Genomic DNA, 21799 nt, shown 5'->3' with positions numbered 1-21799 from the left:
TCTTGTATAAATATATTGGAGTATACAAGTAGTACATACCTCGACTCTCAATATGAATAATTTTCTCAATATATAGTTTTCGCAAATTAGTTTTTTATTTCCTAAAGAGGTGCTAAACTTTAAAAGTTTCATTTTGAACATGAAGATTTTGAACAATTTTGTTTTTAAATCAATTATTTGTGAGTAATTTTCCAAAAAATAGCTTGTTTGTGTTATTTCTCAAAGATATAAGATAATGATAACTCCAGACAGAGATTTCCGGTGTCTACCCTTCAGGGGACCACGACAACCTAACCCAACCTAAACTAAGGTAATGATATTTGTTATTGTTAAACCTTAATCCAAAACTAAAAATTAACGTCACTTACTTATATCCTATAGTAAGATTCACTTGTACTTTTTTGTTTAAATTAATTACCGGTGGGGGTCAATTTAACAGACTGCAACAAAATTTGTATCGGCAATTTCGCCTATAAAAACAAAATTTTACAGTATAACAATAACATGTACATTATTACATACCCATACATATTATATGAAATTTAATATTATTTGTATGAAAATCTTATTTTACCAAAGCTTGTGAGTAGGTTTGAACTGATTTGCAAAAATTTTTATTTAAAAACAAAACAAATAAAAAATTTATTCATTGACCTTCTCATTCTTAATTATAATAATTTTTTTTTGTTTTTTGTGTGTATGTCATACACCATTTCTATATTTATTAGTTCCTGTACTCAATTAATCTCTATTAGAAATTTTATAATATACAAAGAAATTCATAGCAGCAGCATAGCATGCCATGATGGACCAATAGTACAATTATTTGTTAACATATACCTACACTTTTTATACATTTATAATTAATGATAAATAGGTATGTAACTATGTATATATAAGTATATAGTACAATAAGTTCAGCATGATATTTCATTTCTTAATTTTCTTATTTTTGTGTATGATTAGAATTTTTATTTTTCAGTAAGGCTTATTTTCATTTTGGTATGTCTATACAGTTTAAATTTAATAATGATGAATATGACATCATCATAATACCGGCAATTATAATGATTAAGAACTTTTATATATAAATTTTATTTGAAAATTAAAAAAGTAACAAAATAAGTGGATTAATAAGTACAAAAAAAAAATCTGATGTGGTCAGCACATAACCGACCGCATTGTGTATTGTCTAGTTAAATGAAAGTGTTACAGAATATTATAAAAATGTCTGTTAAATACTTGTTTCTAATTTTTAGGACATTAGTAAGCTTATAGTTAACATACCTAGAAAAATGTAAATTTGGCTCTTAGTAGAGTTTCATTTTGTGCTACCCGAATTCCCTGAAATGCTCGCCAGTTAGTTTCGGTAACAACCAGAACTCAGATATCAAATTTCAGGAAATTCCATCAATTCGTTCCGTAGATATGGTGCAAAATGTAAAATCGGCCCGCAGATCAGTTTTGGAGCCCTTATCTTTCCAAAAAATTTACATGTTCATTGTTTTAATACGAGGAATTCACATATTAAATTTCAAAGAAATCGGTTGATTATTTTTCTTTATATACACAAAAATGTATATTTGTCCCGTAGTAAACGTCTAGTTTTCGATGCCTGATTTCTTCCAAAACATAGGAATTTTCGCAAACGGTCGAGCTGAGCTTATATATAAAATTTCAAGTAAATCGGTTGAATATTTTCTTCAAAATGTTCAAATATGTAAAACAGGCTGTTCCGGAGGTGTTCCGCTAAAAAGTGCTGTTCCGGAGGCCTGATATATCCCAAAAGTTGATCAATCCGTGCCATGGTGGAAATAAACTTACATATAAAATTTCATCAAAATCGGTTCAGCCGAACTTGAGATACACGCGTGCACACACAGACCGATAGACCGACAGACCGACCGGTTGCTAAAAATAGTTTATTTACAATTCCCTACTATGGAGAAGTACGTTCCCACCGAAAACTCGATATGCAAAATTTGTTGCCATCACATAACCTACCTATTGTTTACACAATACGGTCGGTAAAAATTGACAAAATGTATTTGAATGGCAATTTCTTTGTACTCGTAAACTTACATTTCAAAGAGCACATGAACTGATACAAATGATTTTTGATCATTATTAGTCATAATATGGTTCAAATTTTAAATTTCAAACCCATTAAATGCGTGGTTGTAAAATAGCACATTTCCCATTATTGAAGTCTAGAGCTTGTATAGAGTTTGTATTTATTACAAATTTATTGAGAAATTATTGGTATTTAAAAAATTTTGTTGGTAATTCTATTTGAGACTGATCCAAATTGTCGTGTAAGACAAAAATTACACAGTAAAATTAGCGAAAAAAATTTAAACGAATTATGAATTTGACAATTTGGCATTTAAATCATTGCTTATTTAAAAGTTAACTGATTCCTGTAAAATTTTTAATGATTTTGAATCTAATTCAGGTGAAGATCAAATACTGTAATTAAAAATATTTCCAGGTGGATATACAGAATGTTCTCTATAGCGGTAAATTGGCATATAACTACGTGTAGGTCCTTGTTATTAAGGAAAAGAAAATGTTCCACAATAGGCCACTGCCGTAACTAGTTTAGAAGGTAAAAGCTCTTAAAGAAAAGGTTTTTTTTTGGTTCACCTCCTTTGAAGTCGGCTATAATTTTGACTGTGATATGATATTAATTAGAAAGGTGGTGCAATAGGACAATAGATAATGTAACAAGCACACAATGAACTTCATAGCAATTTTAGTTCAGGTAATATTTTTATATTTAAGAGCCGTATTTATGACATATGACATATTACACAGTCATTTAATATTTATGATCTTAGTTTACTTTAATAGTTTTATATTTTCTATGGCAATATACGAATCTATTAAAAAGAAAAAAATAATATACGCATATGCCAAAGTTAATTTGTAATTATATTTTTATAAATAAGAAAAAGGTGTTAACTCTTACAATATACTAAGTATGTACTTTTCTACTTATATGCAGAACAACGTTAATTGCTTTTCATATGTTTTAACTTTTTAGTTAATTGCTTCCATATTTTTTACATGCGCGTATACCATTTATTTATTTACATCCATATTTACTTAGATTTTTTATTTTAAAAATTCGTAGAATATTACAAATGTCACGTTTTTAATGAGGAAATTTTAACAAGGATAAAAATAACTTAAACATCTAGGTACTTATCAAACAAAATTGTGTCTGTTTTCCTTTTTATTCTAAAAACAAAACAATCTAAAAATGCAATTAAACTGGTAAAAGGTTCCTTAAAAAGCATATTTCATTTTGGCAAATTCAATAAGTCAAAATCTGTACTTTTCGGGTTTTAATAACCGAAATATCGTAAAAAAAGAATGTTTTAAAATTTGATATAACCAAATTTTGTTGCATACTTGTAGGAGTTATTAAATAAAAAACGAATAAATAGCTAATTTTAAAAAAAAATTTTAAATTATGTTGGTAGTTAGGTTAAGAAGGCATTATTTTCTGTAACGACTTTTCTCATAAATAAAATGGAATTTTTTGGGCTTACTGTTAACGAGAAAATTGCATTATATACAATTCTTACTTAACAAAACCGGTTCACAAAAATATGTGAACTGAAATTTAACATTCCGATATCTTGTTTTTTCGTATAGAGAATTTGCACAATTGGTATGTTTTCGAATTTTAAAAATATTAAAAGGTTTTAATATACCTATAAATAAAATTACCAAAATCTGGTGATTTCGAAAGTGTTAAGTATTGAAGTAGAAGGAAAGTTAGGTGAAAATCTTGTTCTGGCGAAATTGTTCTATTGAAAAATATTCAATCAAAGCAGATAAAATCAATCTGTTTCTAAACATAAGATTTTCAATTTCACATTTTTGCAAACAGGTGTACAGACGGATGAGCGGAGTGAATTTAATAAGAACAATAAATTAATAATTTTTTTTTTTTAAATATTTGAGAACGTTTTGAAAATTGTATTTTTGTGCAAATTCAAATGTAAAAATATTTCATATTTTTTTTCACAAAAGTAAATTTTTAATGAGAAATTGTGTGATATTTATTTTTTATATTGCATAAGTGTAGTAGCGTGGACACCTTTTTTAACTCATTATATAAAAATAAAGATACTTGAAAAATTAACAATTTAAGAAAAGATTCTAATATTAATTAACTTTTTCATGCACATATACACATATCTCTTTAGTACACATACAAGTATCCTTAACTACGAAAATATATCTTGAAATTATAGAACATAATTAGAATATATTTATATGAGAAAACTTAACCTATCTACTTTTATTAAATTTCATTACATCTGATCAAACTATGAATCTGAGACTATTTGTATATTTAATCGAAGACTATTTAATAAGACTGTCTCAATAAATGCTTTAAATATTTTTATAACGAAGTATCAAATCTTTTATACATATTCTAGATTTGCAGATATAAGTTTTCCCACTTCAAGGTTTTGTGTGAAAAAATTATTAATTGAAATTTTCATATAAATACCTCACATAACATTATTAAATACAAAAATTCTTTGAAAACATATACTTATTTATAAATCAATTTAAAAAACATATAGCTTTTCTTAAAATTCGCATAAATCGTCTCACTATTTTGAAAAGAAATAAAATTTTTACCATGCCAAGTATATTACCATGCCAAATTAACAAATTCTTTAATATTGATTCCACTGCTGTACTGAAAGCATGAACTAGTATGTACGTACATATTACATAGCACAACCCATTATATTACATTATTATTGCAAGTACTCAAAAAAAAATAAAGGCCACTTGTTGTATAGAGAGAGTACTTCCAAAGATTTAAAATATATATACCTACATCTATACATGTGATGATTATAAAAATAACATTTAATAAAAGATTAAATTGTTGTGAATTTATTTTTGTTTTTATAATGATGCAGAATTTGCATTATTCTATATAAAAATCTTTTAATATAAAAATAGTACAATAATAATTATGAACATACCCTATAGCTATATGCATTCGGTTTACAGTAGCATACTTAAGTAAAACGTATAAGTAATCATGTGGTAATGATATGTGCTTTATAAAACATAAATTGGACCGTCGTCTCCATATGAATTTGAATTTTAAATTGTAATTTATTTTTTCTTTAGTTTTTTGGTATTATGAATTATTTTAATGTTTGTAAATTTTTTTTTAATTTTTTTTCTTTTATAAATTCTGCAATTTAGAATATTTTTTAAGAGTTTGGACAATAACAGTGAATTTATGACTATTTATAGTAGAATATTTTTGAAGTAGGGCTAGTAGAAAATGTTAATATTGTAGTAAATATTAAACCACACCATCATTAAAATGAAAAACTAATGGAATTATAAACTATGTAGATATAAAAACTATTATTTACTGCTCAGAAACGAGGAAAATTGGTAATTTTGTAAAATAAATCCCCTAAAATTGTTAAAAACAAAATGATTGTTAAAAATGAAATCATTTAAGATTAAAAAATTCATCTCCACCCTCTTCCCGCCTTTTATGCCTGCTACACACATCCAATAGGATTTGAGTTGCTATAGAAACCTTTCAAACGAATATCCTCTCAGATCAATAGGTCTTCTGAGGCACCTTCTCTACAGCTTTAAAAAATTTAGACGTTTTCAAAGTAGAAGGCATGATAAAAAAACAAATGAAACTACCGTCAAGGCTTTTTCAGTTAGCTGTCTCCAAATTTGAGAGCTGAATTATTAGAGTTAAAAAAATTTTGCCGCCAATGAAAAATTACATAAATAAGGTTCAATTAAAGTTAATTCTATTAAAAAACACTTCTTTGTAATTTTGAAAATTGAAAATATTTGCAAATTAGCTATATCGAAGAATTAAAAATTTTCTTTATTGTAAAAAACAAATTGAATGTCAACATTAATTGAAAATTAATAGACGTACATATAATTCAAAATTTTGTAGACATGAGTGTAAACATGATCCACTATACTCCCTCTGGACTTTTCAAATGAAACCATAAAAAAAATCGATGTTATGCGTGTGAAAACACTATTTCACATATCAATATTCACCATACATTTATTATAATATTTGATTGTATACGAACCAAATTTGTTGAAAATTAATGAACAAAATATTACTACAGTTACTTCGTTCGCCTTCTGTTCGTCTTAGAGTACGAGAAAATACTTCCCCTTGAATAAATGATTAAATTAAAGCTGCTAACACCAACTTTTATGAAAGAATAATTGGGTAATAAACAGTAAATACGTTTTTATTGAAATATAAACCTGTTATAGATAGTGTGTGCATGTATTCGCGTTAATCGGTCTAAATAAAAGTTTAATTCTATTTTTTAAAACATGTGTTTAATACATTTGTGGTATAAATGTGGTAGTACCAAATTAATTTTTTAGGTTCTTAATTAAAAACAAATGTCAATTATTGCTATCTTAAATATTCGACTACTCATCTTTTAACTGTGAAATTGGATTTAGAACGCTGGTTTATGGTTTTAAATTCCTACAAAATAAATTGTAATAACTTTTCTTTATTACTTTGTTATGAACTCTAAAATTTTAAATTGTAATGACGTAACCAAATATGAATTATTTTTTATGTTTATTTTTTTAAATAAAAAAGCAAAAATTCAAGAAGACAATTTTGGTTTTTTCTTTTTTTTAATTTCTTTTGTTCTCAAACTAAACCACCGCAGAAGTTTATTATAATAAGATACTTGTATGACACATAAGTATAACACATTTAATGTATATCGAGACAAATAATTATTTATATGAAGAGAACAAAGAAAATTATTACTATCAATTTATAATATGAAAAATTGCTAATAATTGCAAGAATGATTTATAAAATTAAGTCTTTTTCAAAATTATTGAATACACTTATACAAGAACACAATAAGAGTTAAAATAGAATAATACTCGTAGGTATAGAAAAAAGAAAGTTAAACAAAAGAGAAAAGTCTTTTTATTTAAGCATATTACAGAGAAAAAAGAGAATCTTTTGTTTCTACCAAAAGTTTTTTTTAACATGTGAGCGTATACTTTTATATTTCCTTTGTTTCCATAATTTCTATAATAATAGAGTTTACAATATTCTGTTAAATTTTTTCTCAATATCATAACAATAGCTAGTCGGGTTTCTATCGAAAAAAGAAAAATTTTAAATTATGTACACGTATGTAAAAATGTGTGAAATTTAATTAACTTTGTATGATTTAATATTTTTAACACACTTTCAATAAAATTGGAAAAAAATGTGTTTATTAATTTTACTGTGACCATCTACTCGTGCGTCTCTTTATAAAACTAAAATAGAAAGCTGAAATTTTGTATACAAACTAATTTTGGCAAGAAAGTTTTTTCTGTAGAAGTATAAATTTTCATTTGCCTTCAACCCTTTGAAAAATTTTGTAACTCTTGTAATTCCTAAAACCTTAAGTTTTAAAAAAAAAAAATCTTAACATTAAGTTGCAACTGATTAACGGGTTATTTTGTAGAAACGCCACGGATATTTGCATGATCGCCTTTTAAAATAAGAAAATAGTTGAGGCTTCTAATTTTATTCTGCCCCAAAAAGTATGCAATTTTTATTCCTTAATTTAATATTATAAAAACAATTTAATTTGAAGAGTGTTTTGTAAAAAAATATTTCGTCTTATCCCAGAAAAATGTGCTACCTCAAAAATCATTGATTTTTTTCAAATTTATTTTATAATATTGAATTACTATTTTGTTGTTTTAAATTTAACCGCAGTAAAATTAAAAACAAATAAAAAAGAACACAGGCATCGATATTTTGGTATTTTGCTTGGTGTTTTCAGCCCAAATTTAAAGTTTCATAAAATCAATTCTATTGATTTATATATAAATATTACAACTCTAATATTAGTGAGATCACTGTAAAATATACCGTTTTATGGCGAATAAGGTAAAAATACCCAAGTCCAAATTAGAGTTTTCATTACCAAGTTTTTGAACTTGAAAGATTTTTTGCAAATAATTGTTTCCATCTACGTCTGACGCTAATTTAATCACCTTTTTTAAACAGTCCAAACTAATAAAATCATTTCCACTTGCATTTTTCACGAATAATTTTAGAGTAATAATCAGAGTCGAATCCGAATGACTTCTAACAATTATAATATACTCAGTGCTAAAACTCTTACTTTCCTGTACCCTATAGTTTGTATATTGTGTTCCTGTTTTCTCATTCATTCTAAACAAAGTGGTTGCAAGTTTGGTGGTTGTTTTTATTTTGTAAATTTTTTTCTTTCTTTTAATTTTTTTTTTCTTCGTAATAAAATTTCGCTCTCGTTTTTATTCAACTTATTTTTTTATGCCACTTTCTTTTTGCTTTTTATGTTATAACAGTTTTTCCAACTTTTCATTTAATATAAGATTTAATATAATAACAAAAAAAATGCAACAACAAAAAAACCAAAAAGATACAAACAAAAAATTAAAAACAGAAGAAAAAAAAAAATTCTTTTTCGCCGAGAATTTTTTCGTACGTTTTAAATAAAGTGTAAAAAAAAAAGTAGATTATTTGAAGCATATTACAATTTTTTGCTGTTGTTGTTGTTTTTGTGTGTACAGTCATGAGTATATAGAGAGGAGAAAAGAGAGAAAATAAAAGATTTTTTTTTGTTTGGTCGGGTCGGGATTGAGCTTTATAAATACAAAAAAAAATTTTTTGTTTTGGTTTTCTTCTTATTTTTGGTTTGTTTATATTCAATGTTGTTACATACATTTATATTATGACATACAAATATAATGTGTGTAACTTATATAATATAATAATATTATGTATAAGCATTTATAGCAATGTAATTTTTTATTTTTAATGATATGAAAACAAAAGACGTAGTCGTATATTGTTAATACACAAATGCTTATATGTAAATTTATATATGTTTTCTATTTAAAAGCGTGTATGTATACATATATGGAAAATAGAGATGTTGATGATGATGATTATTATTATTTTATGTATTATATACATGCATACATATTCAAAAAATTTTAGGGTATAGGTTGTATATATTGAAGATAGGAATAGGATAGAAAGGACTGTAGGAGCTAGAAAGAGAATTTTTTTATATAAAATGTATGTACTCGTATGTATATACTAAAATATTCTTGTATATTCATTTAATTACCTCTTGTATTTGTAAATATATATACATATGTATTATTTACATTTATATACAATAATATAGATACATATTCTTGCTCTTGGTATATTTTCATTTTCTTTATTATTATTTTTATTATTATTTTCTTTGCAATAGTCTAGATAACTAAAATTGGATTGGGTCAGTTAAAGCTTTAATATTGAACCGGATGGATCTCGTTTCGTGTTTCGTATTTTCCCGATAAGTGTTTTTTTTATTATTGTATTTCTAAAATAAAACAAAAAATATAATAAAGTAAAATTTAAGTGTAAGACAACAACAAGACAACAAAAGAAAATTAAAAAAAAAATTTTTTTTTAATTTTTAATTTATAAATTAAAAAACTTATTTAAAAATTTATAAAAGAAAAAAAAAAGTAAATAATTTTTAATTAAAATTTTTTTTGAAATTGTTCTAAATTTTTGATATTATTTTATTTGACAATAATTAAGTAAAATAAATACGAAAAAATCAACACTAGAAAAAATATTTATTTTCCCTTTTTTTTTTAATTTTCGTAAATACCTTGAACTTGAAATTTTTTTTTTTGCGAAAAAAAAATTCTTGTAAAAAAATATAAAAACATAAAATAAAAAAAACATATTTACGTTTTGAATTCAAGCAACTAAAAATAAAAGAAAATTTCGTAAAAATTTTTTTTTTAAATGTTAGATGAGGCAAAAAGAAAAAAATTAAAGTGTGATTGTTGCGCCGGTACTAAAAATAAAATCCTTTAACTCTATTTTAATATTCACATATCTCGTGTTTAATAACACACAATTTTAAAATTAGACATTGTATAACAATAATAATAAGATATCCTTATTGTTATACCTATTATTATTGTTATACTATTCACATACTACAAACATACACTATCATTTTAATATTTTTATTTTTACTTTTAACAAAATCACAAATATAGAAATTAAATATCAAAGAGTTTTTCTAAGTAATATAAAAAAAAACAACAATAAAATAAAAAACTACGAAAATTTTTACAATAATTTAATAATATAATTTTAATATATAAAAGGATATAGCTATATGATTGTTCATATATATATATAAAATATAATCAGGATATTTATAAAACAAAAAACACAAAAGAAACAAATATAAACACGCAAACAGAGTGTATATTGTAAATATAATAAGTGTACATTAAATATACTCAAATGCTTGAATATAAAAACGTATATAAATATATGAATATAAATGTGCTTATAAATAAAATTTTGTATAATAACTTTATATAAAAAAAAAAAACAAGAAAAATTTTTTTTTTCCAAAAATATTACAAAATATCTTTATTACCAAAGAGGAAGTTTTATTTACTTACATAATGCGTATACATGTATAATTTACATGTGTATATAAACAAAAAATTTTACTATATAATAATGATTTTTTGAATTTATACATAAATATATACATATATAAAATAATATACTATATAAGAAGAAACCAAAAAAAATAAAGGTGATATTCTATTTCTTAAACAAAACATACAAGATTCAATAAGACGAAAACTTTACAAAATTTTCTTTGAACGAAAAGAAAAAACAAATTTTTTTTGAGAATTTTTTTAATAAAAATTTAAAATAAAAGGTAAATTATTTATATTTATATTTTTTCTTATTGAAATTTTATAATATTAAATTATTGCTTTAATTTATTTCACTTGAGAATTAATATTCTATACCACAAAGCAACAGTGCGATAATCATGAAAAATTTTGAAATTTTTTCAGATATCATAGACTTTAGGAAAAGGATAAATATACATAGTTTTAATTCTGTCTAGGATTTTATTATTATTAGTTATATTTAGTAAGTTTTAATTAATAAAATCATTTTAATATTGCTAAATTCGTGAAAATCGGAAATTTATAAAAAAAATATTCATTTACGATATTCACTACAAAAATATGATGTAAAGGTAAATTGGAAAGACAAAACAGCTTTTTTATGATTAATAACAAAATTGCATTTCTTGGGATACCACACTGTTACTCTGAGGTATCGATATTTTGTATATATAAACTATGAACTTTAATAATATTTAGGACATTTAGTTGTTTATATACAACCAGCTTACAATTTTAATTTATATTGTATACATAATGTACTTTTTATCAGAGATAAATTATAGAAGATTATATTTCTGCCTAAATTTTTATATTCTTACATATTTATACCATACAATAATTATATATACATAAAATTTATTTAACAAGTCATGTTCTTATTATTTAATTTAATTATGTACAAATGAAATTCTTAATATAAGTATAGTTCTACTCCTTATTTCTCAATGCTTTCGTAACGGACTTATACATTTATGCTGTAAATTTTTATATTAAATTTTCAAAATAAATTGCTAAGACATTTTATTTTCAAAATTTACGAAAAGAAAATTGGATATTTTACAATAATGACTAGTATGTACATAAAAATATGTATTTTATGTACAAATTGAAAATATACTTATATACAATTTTCGTTCTTATATTTAAAGTTTGAATTAAAACAAAGAGAAAAAAGTTTTTTTTTAAAAAAAAAAGGATCATGTCCTACTTTTCGTAAAATATATATACAATATATACGAATACAAAGAAAAATAATGCATTTCGGTGTGTACTTAACATAATTTTTTAAAATATGTAGGGCAGAAATATTAATGTATGTAAAAAAATGCAAAATTTTAATTAATTATGAAAATTTTTCAAAATTTTCTTAATTAAATTAAGAATTTAAAAAAAAATCGAATTATGCTTTTAAATTCAGTTAATAATGATTTTTTTCCTGTTATAATTAATTTTCAGTTGTAAGATTTAAAAATTATTAGATTGTGTAGGCTTTAATTTATTTTTATTTTAGACCCCTTATTTGTTCTATTTCATGCTTATTTATAAAACATTTCGAGAAAATTATTTTTAGTAATAATAGTTTTTAATACAAAAAATTTTAAAAAATCAAATTTATGAGCAAAATTTTGAAATTATTTTGCAACAGAAAAATAAAGTAAATTTGAAATTTCTTAATTTTATTTTTAACATTATTAAAAATAAAGAGAAAGAGTTTTTAAACCCATGCATTTATTTAAGCAACTAAACATTCAAAATCTACGGTATACTCGTAAGATTCTCTCTCTTAAAAGTATGATAATTATGACATTGATGATTAATTCTCTCTATCAATAATATCAAATAATTTATTGTTAATTTTCAAAAATAGAAACTTTACTCTTCAATTTTTAATTTCTCCCTCTTGCATATATTCGAATTACTTATTAATTATTATCAATATAATTTATAAACGTCTCTTTATAATCGACTCATTTTATTATACATTAAAATCATAATTACTCAACATTAAAAAGAGTAAAATAAATAATTGTAATTATTTCGTAGAAAAAAATAAAATTCGATGCAAGTAAATGCTATGAATAAAAATATTTTGGGGAAAAAAGTAATTTTTATTATTAAAATTAATGAATACTCGTAAGCTTAAAAAATTTGTATTTTTATTCTGTGTGAATGTGTGCGATGGGCCTATTTTTATATAAATTGATTATATTGTTTCCTTATTTTAAGACTTAATTAATATACTAATATTTTTTAATTTAAGAAAATTTTATTTACGCGTTTATATCATTTTTATATTTTTACTGTTACCGTTTTAAGTCAAATTTATTATAAATTTATAATCAATCATCCTTTATAGAAGAAAAGTATTGTCTTACATAGTAATTATTTTAATAAACATGTACGTACTATAGCTTATTTTTAAATTCGTTCTTTACTAAATTTATACTTTGAATATTAAAATCAAATTATACTTCTGTGAAACAGAGAAAATAACATAATTTCAACAAATATACCATATAATATGACCATGTAGAATAAATACATTTAATAAATTATAGGTTTAATATCTAAATTACTTTAAAAGTGACAAAATAAATTTTATATCTACATCATTATTTGTGGGTTAAGCTAGTAATATTTAACCCAGAAATAATGACGCTGGTTTGTTGTGCTAGAAAAGGTGTGTGCTGTCGATCTGTATAAGTTATTTAAATTTACCATGGAAATAAATCTTGAGCGGATTTTTTGACATGGTTGCTTGGTACTCAGAAATAAGCACAATCTAAATTCTCTATTTAAATAGCATGTATTTAATGTAATGTATAACTTCGGTCTGTGAATCTTTTTAGATTCATACAATATTGTCTCAATCAGGAAAAAGTTATATTACTATTGAATGATTTGCATTTCACATTGCGGTTTTGTTTAAAAAATTAATATTTTAAAATGTGCACTTACTTTCTGCGAATCCATGAGATTCAAAAATAAAATGTTTAGATTATTAGAACTAGTTAGTTATTTCTAATAAATAAACTTGACATTCTAATCAGTATGCTTTCCTTACATATATTAATTTGTTTTTATAAATGATTAATAGTCCTTTATTTCATAGAATATAAAAAAATTAAAATTTATTATACAAAATATTATATGGACACAATTATTGATAAAAAAATGATTTATATGTCTTATAAATTCCACAATTCCAAAATGATTTATATTTAAAAATAATATAGAAACATGTGATTTTAATCCGAATTTTCCTAGACTTATCAGATAAATTTTATTGTATTCCTTTTATTTTATTACTTGCTAAAATTTAATACTTTTTCCAATTAAAATTAATCCTTATTATTGAAAATAGTCGTGTATTTAAAAAATACACAGCTATATTGTATTTATATTTATATATATTGTATAAGATGTATAGGAGAACAAAATTGTATCCTACAAAATTTATTTGGAAAATTAAAATATTTTAATTCTCGAGCTTCTCTGAAGTGAAAAATATTAAAATTGATCATAATGTATTTTTATTCAACTGCAAGCAAATTCGTACATCATTTGGTTGATTCCCTGCAATTAATACGATCTTAAGTAGATCTGAAATAAAAAAACCGGGATTTAAATTTTTACAAAACGGATTTTCGACAAATTTCCAAAAATTTTTCTTACTGTTTAGGAAGAAATTATTATAGAATTATTATTGCTTGCATATTTCTCGGTTAACGTATTGCTTACCACTTAGGTTAACAAATAAAAAATGTACTTCTATTTATACCCGTACGAACGTTTATTCGAAGGGTATACTAAATTTGCCTTACCGTTTGTAACGCTAAGAAATAACGGTCTTAGATATAGACTCAAGTGTATGTTTTTGATCAGCGTCGAATTCTGAGCTCTGTCTGTCCGTCCGTCCGTCCGTCCCAACGATAACTCAAAAACTAATTGAGCTAAGTTTACCAAATTTTCACAAATGATTTATTGTAGTAAGTGGCAGAATTCTATTTAAATTGGACATGATCGGGGTACCGGTTCTGGTAGCTGCCATACAACTTCAAAATTTATTTGGCTATATATCAGAAACTATAAAATCTGTGGCATTAAAATTTCATGCAAACGAACATATTAGTAGGGCCGATGTGTTTAATAAAATTCCTTAAAATTCCTTGGCTCTTTCTGGTAGCTGCCATACAGCTTCAGTAGTAGTTTGGCACACGCAGTATTTTGAAAAACACATAGTGTTGAAATTTTGCATAAATCAATAAGGTAATATGGCAACTTAAAGTCATATAGTCTGTCCCATAGTCAGTTATGGCATATTTATTCGCACATAGGACAACAAATTCGTACGGATATCACAGAGTTGATAAGGTCAACTCTATTTTTTCTCGTTTTACACTATTTTAATTCCTATGAAGTAAAAGCTAGGACAGTACATACTTGTAAAATTCAATTAATATCACTCACTCCAGTCGGAAATGGAATTCACTTAATAAATTTATATAGTACGTTCTTTAAATGAGTAGGCATTTTGAAAACCGTGATGAAAACGAAATTAATATTTAATAAAATTTTTAATTGTTGTTCTTAATTAACTTAAACTGAATGTATAAGAGTTAAAAATGTATAAAAATATAATTTTTCTCGTAATTCATTTTTAAAGCACCTAGGCTATGTTTTTCCATATTTTGTTTTTCTTATTAATGATCATTTTGGGAATTTAATTATTACACATTAATTTGTTAAATTGTAATTTTTGTAATAATTATAAAAAATTTTAATATTTTTTATATTAATTTTAAATTATAAAATTATACATGTATGTAAGCTGCAAGTGTATATACAATAGTTATTCTTAATATTATACAAGTGAAATAAAAATATGAACGGGAAATAATAAAATATAGAAAAGCTGTACGTGCAATATTAATATTTCCACATTAATATTAAATACATATTATGTATGTACGTATAGATTTATCATATTTTTTAGGAAAACGTGACATAATTTAAAAATTCTCTTTTTTGCCTCTTTATCCCAAATTGTATTTTATATGTACACTACACAAGCGTGTATTATTCTTTTTTTAAATTGCTAACACTTTGTGTTTGTTTCGCTTTAAGATAGAACTTATTATACATGCATATGTTGTGCATGAGAAAAACATGGTGTCTAACTAGGAGGAGATCCAAAAGATTAATTGTATGCAATTGTATACTTGTATACATTATTATTTTATACAATTCAATTACATATTTTTCTACTGGTATTACAAGAAATTTCTTATCATTCTCCTGTTACAACAAATCTAAAACTAAAAGTATAAATCATATCAGAGATAATTTGTATGTACATGTGAGTGACATTGATGACAGCAATAATCATAAATGTAGGAAATATAATAAAAGAAGATGAAAAGTGCCATTTTTTTTTCCAGAATTTTTTAAGTGTGAATATTTTAAGAACAACGTCGACCTAATATTCAATTAAAAAATTTTTACGAAAGGAAAAAATTATAATACATTTGTTTCGTAAACTTCTTAAGAATTCAAAACTTCTTAAGACAAAAAGTAAAATTAGGCTATAGACTGCATTCTAAAAATTTTGTATAAAAGTTGTACTGTACTAAATGAACTTATCACTTTAACCCGTACTTCAGTCGAGGCACAAAATTAATTTTACTTAAAAGCCTCCAATTTTTATGCTTTATAACTCAGAAAATATGACAGATAAGGACAATTTATTGCCGAAGTATATGGAAAATTATTTTATGAAAAATTTTCAAAATTATTTTAATTAAGTCGAGGCTCGAAAACTCTGAATACTTGTTTAAATATTGAACAGTCTTTATCTTTGATAAAGACTTAAAAATATTGTTAAACAATATTACATAAAGTCTTTTATTGAATAGCTTTTAACAGCCTATCAAATTATTTCTTCCTCTTTGTTGCAGATATGCGTAAATTGTTGAACTACTATTTAAAAGCATTACATAAGCGTATAAACTACATATATCTTTACATACATACAAATAACATATAGTTTTGTAAGCTGTTTATGATAAAATTTATCAAATTTTTTCATTATTTTAAAAGTGATTTAATTAGAATTTTTCTTTTAATTTTATTGACAAAAATGTAAAAGAAATATATTTACATATTGTCCAAACATACTTACGTATATATTTATAAATATGTACACGCTTACAAAATATTCACAATAATTTCGTATTCTTTTTAGAATTTTTCCAAAAAATTTAAGGAAAGCGTTTATTAGTTTAACTCTGACGTCCGTCAGACTGTTTTTTTCTTGTGTTTTTTTACAAAACTTTGAGTTTGAAAAATGAAATTTGCACAAATACAACTATGTATACACAAATAAATTTTTAGTAGAAACGCACAAGAATTTTTATTTATTTCCTCCCCTCTAAAAGTCATAGTCTCTTAAACTCTTAAAAATACCATTTTTTGACTTTAAGGGACTAAAAAATACCATCTCTTTCAAATTTTTGATATTGTTTTTCTTCTAGACGGCAACATACGGGAGTCTGAAATTTTAGCATCTTATAAATACTGAAAAAATTTTTCTTTCTACCACGACTCCTTCTAAGTTATTGCTCTTGAATTTTCATCGCCTTATATTTCCCAAACTAAAAGCTTTTCTTAAAAGCGAAAAAATAACGGTTAATGCCATGCCATAGGAAAGTATAATTATTTTTTTTAACTCACTATAACCATTTTGTTAATACATTACCATTATGGAAAAATGCTTCTTTTCAAACCATTAATTTGATCCAACTTTATTGTACTTTAGTGTGAAATATTAATATACATGCGATTGCGACATGCTTCACATAAGTACTTATACATATATTTATTATATAGCATAAATTTTACTTATCAAACACTTTATTTTATTTAGTAAAACAAATTTATTCATACATTCATATATGTACTTATGCATGTATATAATATACAAGGTGTCAAGACTCGACGGTATTCTCCAACATAATAATTGAGGGACGTTTACCTTTGTTCGACTTCCTACTGGATTTTTCTGTCATAAAGTTTTCAATTTTTAAAAAGCGTCGCCTGTAAATTTAAAATTCTTGGATTTTACACTTAAAAATTTCGTACAATAAAAAAGCTTTTATTCTCAACTCTAGAAAGAGAATTTCATATAAATTTGTCAAGTTTCCTGAGTCGTAATAAAAACGCACAAAAAAAAATTCCGATTTTCAGGAAAACCAACTTTCAAGTTCAATAAATTAATCCAATTACAAGAGAAGGATGGTGGGGTATTGGAAATATCAAAGTTTTGTTCACGCAGGTCATTTCAGTACCCTACCCTACTCGAATACCCTGTATGTATACATATATATTTATTCATAATATGTATATACTTGTTTTAAAGACGATGTACAAATTTGTTAAGACACGTTGTACATGTCTATTTAATACTTTATAGTACTGAAATGTTAACATTTTGCTAATATCATTTGACCTTTCTTAAAAAAAAAAAACGAAATATTTTTGCACTATATTTAACCTTCTATGAACATTCTTTACAAAAACAAGCATAACTAAATATTTTAAATGTTTATATATACAAGAACTACATACACACAAACATTTTTTAATATTACTTTTGTGAATTTGTTTAACCTGTGCCATATAAGCATACCCGTGACTAATTTTGTTAGTGCCAAAAATATTTCCTTATTTCTTTAAAAAAAAAATGAGTGTATTAATTTTTTTCTCATTTTTATTTTACACAAAATTTTTTTGACTTTGGAAGATAAGTTTGGATGAAAGCAGAATTTTTATATGGTACAAGTAACTATTAAAAAAATAATTTTTTATTACAAAAATATGTTAACGTTACTTTGTACGAGTACAGTCCTTTAATATAAAAGTTAAATTTCAAATTTAAACTTTTTAGCACAATTTAATTGTATTTGTTGATGTAGTAGACGATTACCCAAATTTATTTTTAAAAAAATGTGTGGATTTACATACGTGTTAATGTGGTATCAAAGGCTGAAAATATATTAAACCGGAGTATAGGAGGAACTTCATGGAAGCGGCACATTTTAATTACTTAGTTTAAAAACTAGTTTTTCTTTTAGAATTTCTTTTAAGCAATTATTTTTTCAATATAGAAAAAATTTTGTATAAGTATAAATTCAAATTATTTCAAAATATTTCCCTTAGATAGTTAGCGATTTAAATCAGTTAGTAAAAATTAATTGAAGTAATGAGTAAAATTTACAAATTTAATTGCATTTATAGAGAAGGAATACAAGATTATCAAAGAATAGATTTTGTAAGAGCATTCAAGAGACAGTGAGAATAGTTTCATTAACAGGAAATTACTGTTTTTTAGTCAAGTTTTATTTTTATCTAGGTTCATCTAGCTATAGATATTATGATTACCGTTACTGATTTACAATTAATATTCGTTTGTATCTTTTTTTAACCCCTATAATTGCAGACGTATATAATTTATTCAAATTTCTAATTATAACTTATGTTTCTCAAATACTACTAGCTATTATTAAGTAATCCTTATTAATTTGAAAATGTGAAAGCAAAATTTTCGAAGATAATTTTTACAATACAAAAATGTTTAAAGAGAATATTAGGTAAAAAGGATAATAATCAATTTTTTCATGTTTCTCACAAAAACAAAAATAATTATTTTTAAGTTTCTGAAATTTCATATTTGAACACCCCAAAAATTCCATGTTAATTTGTATTGTCTCAGATATCTTTTCAGTACAATGATTAATTAATAGAGCAGAGTAATAAGAGAATAGTTAGCTTGCTAACTATTGATTATAAAAATTTTGTTCTTATCCTAAAAATATGCAAATTTTTGTTTACTGAAATTACAATAAAATTCGATTGCCTCACAAAAACTTAACAATAATATGAAATTTAATTATAAAACATCAATGGTTTATGGGCTCAGACTCATCTTAAAAAAGTCAATGTTACTGCATTTTTGTTGACAAATATTTTAACAAAATTTATTTAATATCACAAGCTGCTGAAATAAATTATTATGTATAAAATTAAATATAGTAAATTCTGAAATAGCTACAGCGAATTAAATAAAAATTAAATGACTCAGCAGAATTGTTAGAGCGCTAATTGCTTAGTTATAATGAAATTTAAAAAAGAGTAACATCATAGCTTAATAATAAATATACGGACAATTAAAAGCAAAATCAATTTCTTTTGTCTCAAGTACATAATTGAATACAAAGACAGAATTTTCAGAAACCTTATTAATAGTAGCCATAGGCAGTAATATTTTAAATAAATTTCAATAAATTAAGAATAAATTCCCTTACAGAGACATTTTATATTTCATTTAATATTTTCGCAAAATACATCCAAATTGAAGAAAACTTTGTACCATAAGAACCGAGTTTTACTTTTAATTTTTAGTAGTCAAAGCAATATTAAAATTAATAATACAATTAATATTTCCATTAATATATTATGCCACAATTTATATTTAAATTATGTTTTTTAATCAAAAAACTAATATAAAATTTATTAATCAATTATAACAGTTTCTATGATCGAAAAATTCTCATTTACAATTAATCAAAATCTTGGTAAATATCAGCAATAACAAAAGAAGAAATGAGAAAAATTGAATTTTCTCATAATTTATGACCAAAATATAATAATAAAGAAAAATTGACCTTCATTGTCAATTAAAATTCAAAATTCTAGATAATTAACTGAGCAAAATTAATATTTTAGTATAATTTTAGAAGCAATTAACTGCTCTTTTTGTGTAAATATAATTATGTTCCATAACGTACAATTTACGTAAAATATTCAATAAGAAATGGAATGGTATGGAATATATTTAGCTGTACAACATTATTGTACACACACTTATATGTAATATTCAACAATACAAAGGTAAAAATAAAAAAGAATATATAATACAAATGGTAGAAGGTAGAAAGTAGAAAGGTAGAAAAATTTCCTCAAAATAATGTAAATGATCACACTGTGCCATCTCACCTCTATATTGTATAAGGGTTGCACAGTATGTTATCAGTTTGATATTTCATCCCTACGCATACATACATACTATGCATATACTTGTGTGTAAGTTCAGCATTTAAAATATTTACTTGGAATATTTATTTTTAGAATATCCTTAAGTGAATTTTATACATGAAAACTTCAAATAAAAAAATTTTCATTAAATTTTTTTTTTTTTTTTTTTTTTTGTAAAGAAAGCATTCATTCACTTTGATATTAAATGTATTCAATTTAAAATTGCGTTAATTAATGAAAAAAACAAAAATGAAATCTTTTTTAAAATATAAGTGAAAATAAAATGAATTTTGCCTTTCACTGGAAAAAAAAAAGTAAATAAAAAGGAAATTCCTTTGAATATTAACCATGAATTACACGTGAATATTAAAATGTGAAAATATTTTCAAAAAAATTGTACACTTGTTGCCTCGCGCTTTTATTCTTTAATTTTGCTTTAAATTAAAAATAAAATTGAACGAAAATTTAAGATGGCACAAAATTACAAAACTTAGTTAGAAAAGGCTAATATTTTTGGAAAAGCGTTCATGACTATTTTAATATTAATATAAATGACACAAATTTTTCTCTTTGCTCTAAAATCTTTTAATTCTGGATATCTCACAATTTCGCACATATTCGTAATTGTTTATTCAATATACGATTTAAAAATTCTCCCAAAATTCCAGCAGTGAACAAATAAAAGCTTATCTACTAAACTGTTTTACATTAAAACTCTAAGTACACCTACATAATTTTTAAGTACATTGATTATAGATTAAATCTAATTGAAAAAAAACTAAATTAACACACTAATTTAAAATTACTTTTACATCTTTTTAATATTGATTTTGTAATTTATCAAAATTTTTGATAAATGATATTTTACTATACAAATGTCCTTAAATTCAATAACAAATTAACCTGGAATTAGTTGAAATATTTTCTTTTTCATTTATATAGAATTGAAATTTAATTGATTTTATTTTTTTTTTCGAAATTTTATTACAATATCTCTATAATTTTTGATTAGATTATTTTACGATTTCTATAAATGCATATTTAATAACATATACTAACTATATACTGTATATAGAATAATATGTATATATTTACGTTTAAATAGCACTTAGATATA

General features: G+C 23.7%; 1 protein-coding gene across 1 annotated transcript in view; it reads left to right on the top strand.

Annotated features, from left to right (window-relative positions):
- Window positions 1-10535: 10535 nt before the first annotated feature.
- The window catches only part of LOC129619171 (potassium channel subfamily K member 1-like), a 48930-nt gene continuing 37666 nt past the window's right edge, over window positions 10536-21799 (top strand). Inside the window, exon 1 of the mRNA XM_055534287.1 lies at window positions 10536-10829. The gene's annotated coding sequence lies outside the window, so the exon portion shown is untranslated. The remainder of the gene's footprint in view (window positions 10830-21799) is intronic.

This window comes from Condylostylus longicornis, unplaced genomic scaffold (genome assembly GCF_029603195.1).
Source record: "Condylostylus longicornis isolate FDR11 unplaced genomic scaffold, ASM2960319v2 ptg000010l, whole genome shotgun sequence".
Lineage (NCBI taxonomy): Eukaryota > Metazoa > Arthropoda > Insecta > Diptera > Dolichopodidae > Condylostylus > Condylostylus longicornis.
Note: the sequence above shows the minus strand (reverse complement) of the source record. Positions and strands in the feature narration are given on the sequence as shown.